Raw genomic sequence first — 8,321 nt, 5'->3', positions numbered from 1 at the left:
AGAGATGATGAAGATGAGATGAAGATGAAGAAGAAGAAGAAGAAGAAGAAGAAGAAGATGAAGAAGATGATGAAGATGAAGATGAAGATGAAGATGAAGATACCCCTGCAGGTAACTAAACTAAAGATTAATACCTTTACTACTTCAGGCCCAAAATGACGGTCAATCAGTGTGACACAGTTGCAGCACCACCATGCACCACCAGCTGGAGCTGTATCTTAATGGCTGCTGCCGTAATGCTACAATGCTCAACCAATCCCATGCAAACACATGACAGAGGGGATCTCATCTCTCCCTGCACGGCGTGGTTTGTCAGTATGTTGATCTATAAGATAAAGTTGTATGTAGGCTGTGTCTGGTTAAACTGACATATAACCACTCCATCAGAGACATGAGGAACCAGCACCGGACTGAGGACCTGAAGGAGGACTGAAGGCTGCTGGAGCTAGCTCTGATAGAGGTAGACTGACTCTCTCTGTAGACCAGATCTCCAGACTCTGAGATCCTGTGCTTTGGGAACCTTCTTTATTTGAAGGAAAGCGATGAGGACTGTTTCCTCTGTACACGGGGCGCCTGCTCTAAACTAGAGCTAAACTCCCTCTCCTCCTCACACTCTTTAAACATGATCACATTTAGGTCATATTTTATTTTGTTTCACATTTTTTATTATTGAATTATCTGCAGTGATCACTCACCCAATCTATCATCACCTAATTGAACTCAGTCCTGGTTTCGGGGCAGATCTTCATGTGGTTCTGAGTCCTGGATGACGTTAGACTCTGACTCATAAATAAAGGAGCGTTCCTCAATCACATTTTATGGTATGAGATGTTTAGACTCAGATTTTCAGCTGACGCCGGTCTGATGTTGTGAAATCTCAGCCCAGAGGAGCTCATCTTACCAAACATGTCTTATTTTCCTCATCACATGATCACTGTGGGGATTTAATCCTCCATCAGGGACATCAGCTGTGGGGATAAATCACAGACCCTGTGTTTCAGTTTTACCGCTCGACTTCAGCAACACAACCCGAGTTCTTGTTGTGACTTTGTCCTCTCTCTCCCTCACCGCTCTGTCTGCTCGTCCCAGACTCCCTCACATGCCACCAGGGTGACACCGGCGAAGGTGACGCCTGCAGGAGGCGAGATACGGCACGGCTAATGGATTTGTCCCGGCCATCTGAGGGAGACAACAGAGCCGGGCCTCAGAGGGATGAAACACAAAGAGTTTAAACGCCTCCCTCCTTCATCTTCATTTGGCCTCAAAACACACAAACCAGAGAAGTGAGGGAGCAGTATCTCACCTCATCTACACCACAACATCCATCCATCACTCATGGCAGGATAAATCCCCATCCTCTCATCCCCCCAGAGGAGAGGAGTCTGTGACGAGCCGGGTTTGTTAGAGTCTGAAGTTATTTTTATAAGGTCTCAGGGGGAGGAGGCTTTAAGGGGACATGTTACACTTTAATTACACACTTTATCAGACTCTCTCTCTTTCAAACCTCAGACTGCTCTTTGGGACACGTTAGCATGTGTTCCTTCACACTCAGACACAGAACTTCAGAACTTCAGACTCCAGTGTTTGGATGCTAGTTCAAAACGCCGCAGCTCAAGTATTGACTAGAACTAGGAAGAGAGAACACATCTCTCCAGTGTTCTAGAATATAATTTAAAATCCTTCTTCTGACCTACAAAGCCCTTAAAAATCAGGCACCCTTGTTTCTTAAAGACCTCATAGTGACCTATTACCCCTCTAGAACTCTACGCTCCCAACATGCAGGCCTGCTAGTTGTACCTAAAGTCTCTAAAAGTAGTATGGGAGGTTGAGCCTTCAGTTATCAGGCCCCTCTCCTTTGGAATCATCTACCAGTCAGGGTCCGGGAGGCAGACCCCCTCTCTACTTTTAAGAGTAGGCTTCAAACTTTCCTTTTTGATAAAGCTTATAGTTAGAGCTGGATCAGGCTTGGACCAGGTCTTAGTTATGCTGCTATAGGCTTAGACTGACACACTGGGATCCTGTCTTTCCCTCTCTCTCCTCTCTCTGCCTGTCTCTCACTTTAACTCTTCCTGTCCCATTAAAGTTACTAACCATAGACCTTTCTGGAGTCCCTGAGCTCCCTTGTCTCGTAGGTTCCTCTGAGCTGCCGTGGACCTCCTCCTGCTGCTGTGGACGTTCTGGACTTCAGCGGTAACAACTTCTACTACTCGTCTCATCACTATCACCTCTCTCTCTCTACATCTCCCTCTATCCCTCTCTCCAACACGGTCTCAGCAGATGTGTGTCTAACATGAGTCTGGTCCTGCTGGAGGTTTCTGCCTGTTAAAGGAAGTTTGTCCTCTCCGCTGTAACTAGCTAAATACTGTGAGGTGTAATGCTCATGGTGGATTAAGGTGGGGTCAGACTGAGTCTGATCCAGTCTTGGTGTTGGGTCTCTGTTCAGGATTTGACAAAGAGTAGTCTAGACCTGCTCTGTTTGTAAAAGAGTCTTGAGATAACGTTTGTTGTGATTTGGCACGATACAAATAAAGATTGATTGATTGATTGATGAAGATCAGGAAGTAAAGAGAGTGGAGGAGGCAGCACAAGAACTTCAAACCTCAGATTAAAGCTGGACGTCTGATCCGGGGTCAGTTTAAATCTGGTTCAGGAAGAGCATCACTGCTCAAAGAAACTAAAAGATCTGGGTCACTGAACATTAACTAAGATACTGAGATCACTCAGGTTTATCTCACAAAGACAGAACGTTTATAACAAACCAGAACTGGACTAACTCTGCCCCTGAACACCACAAACACCCCCTCAGAGGTCTCAGTCTACTGAAACAAACTGTGCCTATGATACAACCTGCTGTAATCCATGAACAGAAGCTCTTCTTCTTCTGTGGTGCCTAAACGTGTGAGCTCCTTGAAGTGTTATTGTGTTCCCGCTCTGTGGTACAGTCTGGAACCATGGTGACCTTCACGCCGGCTCAGAGCGGGTCAGGGTGGTTAACTGTGTTCACACACATAAACACGGGGCTTAGCTGCTGTTATTGCTTATTGAATAATGAGCAGCACGGTGTAATGCATTCCTGAGCAGACGTTATTGATTCTCTGTTAGTCTCAAATCCATCCATAATTCATATCTAAGCGGCGTGCTCCTCCTCCCTCAGAGCGGAGGAAATCCCTTTAAGGCTCGCACGGCGAGGCGTCGGGAGACGGACGACTCTCCTGAAAACTGAAGCCACAGGAAATGAAAAGGAGAGAGAGAAGCAGCCAATCACCCCACATTCCTCACAAACGCGCTCCAGAGGGTCGCGGGGGTCGAAGGTCACGCCTCTCTGGATGGCGAGCACAGCTGTGTGCGATGAGGACGCCCCAGCTTGACCCCCAGAGTCCACGCTTCCACAGGGAGCTACCCATAACACATCTGGGCCTGATTCCCCCTCACATGCAGGCATGATGCAGAACACAGGGCCTCCTTCTCTCCTGTTTGTTTGTCATTTATTAACCCCTTCCTCACCCGGCCGTGCCCTCCTCTGCAGAGAGTGATTGACAACTCAGAACGCAGATTCAGCCCTGCAGGGTCGTCCTGCAGGGTCCTGCAGCAAGAACCACACGGGTACAGCTCATTTAAGAGTGAGGAAGAAGGACAGAAAGAAGTATTGTTGAGTTTAAATGCTGAGTACATAAGGTATTAATCTACATCAGGTGTTAGTTTGAACATTGACCCTGCAGACCTGATGTCCCCCCTCCAGAGGGCCTGCTCTTTTACACAAAGATAGAAACCAGGAGCGCCCGTCACTTTATAAATCCTCCAACACCAAAACAAAAACATGTCCAAGTTTTATCTTGTACATCCTTGATGATTATGTCCAGCACACAGAATGAGATATATCCTTGAATTTAAAAGCACAGAGTTAATCTGTGAAGGTTCTGCTTTGATTGAAAAGATTTCATGTTTAATATTAAATAAGGACAAATCTATTTTTAATAAAACACACTTATAATTGTCTATTCCTTTATTCTTATCAGATCGAGTTGTTTCTTTGAACTGACTTGGTTAAGTCAACGTTAACACTGAATTGCAGCAACATTTTAAAAAACTTAACAAGTCTTAATAAGTCTGTTTATTTCAGAATCATCTTTTTCAATGTATTAAAGCTTCCATCCAGAGAGGAGCATCCAACAATAATCACTGTAAACCCTCTAAAATACACCGGGCCTTTATTTGATTTCACTGCAGAAGGAACCAGACTTTATACCAAACAGGCTTCTATTAGAGGCAGGCCTTTATATTAAAGGTTCACCTTCTAAAAAGTATGAATATTCTCATGTTAATACAAAGTGAGGGCCTGAGTCACGTAAGGATTGTGCAGCTTTTTTGCCAACTAATTGTGTGCAAACAAGCAAAAAAAACAAACAAAGCAAAGAGTTAGAAGAGCTGCAGAGTGACCAGCGTCTCTTCAACATCTATTTAAATGATCCATTATGCATTCAGACGGAGCAAACCAGACCTCTTTCTGTGGGAATGAGACTCACTGTAAATAACAGCTTCTTTAAAATCACTGAGGCTACAGTGAAGATCTTACTGTCTGCAGAAAGGTGCTGCTAAATGTGCTGCAGTGTCTATAATCCTTTATTATAAGGGACCAGACGACATCTGTCATTAATGGACTCCTCAATGAAAGGGTGAGGACGTTCCCTCTCCATCCAGATCATCATGTACGATGGATGGCGATGCTTTCAGCTGATCTCAAACATGAGACTGAAGCAGACTGAGCAGAGTTTCAGGAACTTTTAGGCTTTTCTGCAGAAATCATTAGTGATTTGCAATTTGAGTCTTTATTTGAGGACTTCCAGTAAATCAAGACAAATCTCCACCAACGCCTCTGAAACAGAGCCTCTGTAGTGTTCCTGATTGATTCCTGATATTAGCTCTTAATCTGAAACCATCACTAATTTGAAGAATGGGTCAGCGTTCGTTCTGCTCTGAGAGATAAGACAGCAGAGACTGATGATGTCTGACAATCCAGCAAACATATGATGAATAGCAGGGATCTCATTTTCAGATGAGCTCCCCTCCAGGCTAATGATATCTGACCTCAGGTGACCTCTCCGTGCTCGTGTGTGTGTGTGTGTGTGTGTGTGTGTGTGTGTGTGTGTGTGTGTGTGTGTTTCTGATCCGTGCCTGTAACAGATTTGATAAAGTAAGTAATCTCCCCCTCTCTCTCACCCCTCTGCTTCCTCCTCCGGTTTGATGGTAGAGTGCCGGTCCAAGTCCCGTCAAGGACTCGGCTCAGACTCTGAGAGAGGTAATGGATCCGCCGGGTCCATCTGCCAACACCAGTCAAACCAGTCAAACCAGTGCTGTTTGTGCTCCTGCCAGTCCGTCAGCCTCCCAGCTCATTTACATTCACTGTCTCAGAGACACATGTTTGAATATGTATGGAGACATGTATGCAAATGTGCTCACTGTAGGAGCATAAACATATGCACATATTTACATGAGGGCATATTTCACTGTGTTTATGTTTTCAGTCTGAGTGCATATGTTAGTGTGTGTGTGTGTGTGCGTGTGTGTGTGTCCAACTACTAAAACCTGGTCCTGTGTGTGGCTGTGAATGCAGAGCCAGCCAAATTAGCAGGAGTCACATCTCTCCGTCTCCTCGGTGCCATTTCCATAATATATTTTATTTATCAAACGGCCTGCCACGCATGTTCTCTCCCACCACCTGTTAGCGATGCTCCCTCCATGCCACTGAATGCAAACCAGACCTTGGCCCTGCACGTAATTGAGCAATGCGATGCATCTTCAAAGTACGCGCAGCAGATGTCTCTCATCTCCTGAGAGACGATCTGAGAGGAATGGATAAATAAGACATAGGCAAAGAAATGCAGAGGTGGGTGGTGCTGAGGAGAGGAGGGGAGGAGGGGAGGAGGGGAGGAGGGAGGAGGGGAGGATGGAGGACAGGAGGAGAGAAAGGGATGCTGCTGTCTAACTGTCATAGTGCACCGTGTGTTTGAGAGAAGTATGAAAACAAAGACAGATGATCCACTGTATGAACTGTTACAGTTATTATCAGTGGCACCGTACGGGGGGGAAACATTAGGATGATTCTAAGGGCCCATGACTGAGAGGGGGCCTGAAAATAATTAATATATATATATATCATGATTCATATTTTATTCAGAATAAGGTAATTTTAAAAAACTGTCCCGTTGTCTTCATAAAATATCAGATCTCTACTTTATTTGGGCAAATTCATATTAATCTGAATTAATATGCATTAATTCCCCCACCCCCTGTATCGACATGTAATGGTACAGCCCAGCCTGAGTCTAATCAGCTGTGCCTCAGTCTGACAGAAGTTGCACAGAGAGCACTAAAGGAAGCTAAAAGGTCTGGAAAGACAAAGTCTGGGTCCCAGAGAAGGAGGGAAAGAAAGGAGAGAGAGAAGAAAGGGTGACAGTATGTCACACAGATTTCCTCAGGAAAGGTTGGTATAGTCTCTGAGTGGTTCAAATCAACCTGTAGCTAGTTTGATGTCCACAATGAGATGAACTAAGTTTTAGCTCATTATACTAAATGGGTTTTCTCGCCCTCCCTACCAGACTCAGCAGCTGATAGGTCAGCAGGTCTCCCCACAACCCAATGAACAAGAAGGTGAGACACGTAGCATGTCAGTTAGCATTATTGAAGGGGGTCTGTGGTAATCTCTTCTTTCTCTCTCTATCTGTTCTATTGCAACAGCCTCTAAAAACAAAGCTAATGCTAAGCTACATATTAAGCTACATGCTGGGCAGGTTGAAGCATTGAGTGATGTAGTCTGTTTTAATGTCACCTCTTGGATCCTGGAGATGTGGTTACAGCAGTTGCACAGGGTTCTTATGGCCTTTGGTGATGGGGCCCAATATGACATTTTTTTTCATGGGGCCCATAATCCCTGGCGGCGCTCCTGGTTATTGAACCACTGGTCGTTGAAGGCCCTATTGGAACCCTAAGGATTTTTCACCACCTTCAATTTTCAAATTTCAAAGTACCAGCCCCACAAGACGATTAAACATACATGCATGCAATTTTTTTCCTATATCAATCAGGCCAAGACCTACAAAAAAGCCTCTTAACGTTGTGGTGAAATCCCAACAGGAAGTCGGCCATCTTTTTTTTTTTTTTTTCAGTTTTTGAAGCAAATTTTTAAAGGTACAAAAAAAGAGATTTTGCCCTGGGCCTTTAATCTGATGAAGTCCAAACCACTCACATTCTACAACTGACTCTGACTGTATGAAGTTCTGAAGGTTGTCCATCTGCTCTGACCATCACACAGACTCTCCTTAATGAGGATCAACATGGAGGCTGAACTGATGAAGAGTGAACGTGTGAGGAAACACAGATCACAGAGCTTTAAGAACATTTACAGATTCATCCTCGCGTGGTTTCTTTCCCCTCATCACTCTGTCAGATACATGTGTTTATCTCTCTCTCTGTCAGATCTGTTCTTCCTGATTACAGAGTGGATGTATTCATGCACACACAGCTCTGTCTTTAATGAGCTTCATAAGAAGCTTAAATGTTCCAGCTCCACCTGAGTCTCTGAAGGACTCACAGGGTCAGGCTCTGCTGGTCTGAACACTTCTTTCAAACAGGTGAACTATCTGATCGTCCTCTGCTGTCGTCTGCTGTCGTCTGCTGTCGTCTGCTGTCGTCACCTTCATCCCTCCGTCCGTCTGAGGAGTCGTGTCAGCAGTATTTATTCTGATCTAACTCATGGATCTTCGTCTCTTTCATACAGTAAATGTCATCTTCTCCCCTCAGCTCCTCTCCCGGGCTTTGAAGAGATATTAAGGTTTATTCCTCGCAGTGTTTAGACAGCATCTCGGACGCTCTCTGAGAGCGTGGTGAGCTAAATGAGCAATTAAAAGGCTGGTTCACGTCTTCAGAGTCCAGAGTGAGCCAAATCCTGCCACCGTCCACCGTCTCATTAACACCCAGGCAGGAGAAACAAACAGAGAGAGTGTGTGGGTTACCCCGAGTGAGACTCTATCAATGACATGCTCTCTGTCTGGATGGTGCAGAGGTATTAATGAGCTTCCACGCCAATGAGAGCTCATTATCAGCCTTTAGGAGGAAGAAGAAGAAGTCAGAAACAAACAGAGAGGACGTCAGGGAGAGGGGGATGAGTCAGCAGAGATATGCAAAGATCCAAATATGTCATCTCTGCTGGATCGATCGTCTGCAGGCTCGAGCAGCAGAGAGGAGGAGGAGGAGGAGGAGGAGGCTCCGAACTGCCTTCAGCTCAGTGTCAGCAAACATGAAGACCATCTTTAAAATAAGGGAGG

This window comes from Notolabrus celidotus, chromosome 2 (assembly GCF_009762535.1).
Source record: "Notolabrus celidotus isolate fNotCel1 chromosome 2, fNotCel1.pri, whole genome shotgun sequence".
Lineage (NCBI taxonomy): Eukaryota > Metazoa > Chordata > Actinopteri > Labriformes > Labridae > Notolabrus > Notolabrus celidotus.
Note: the sequence above shows the minus strand (reverse complement) of the source record.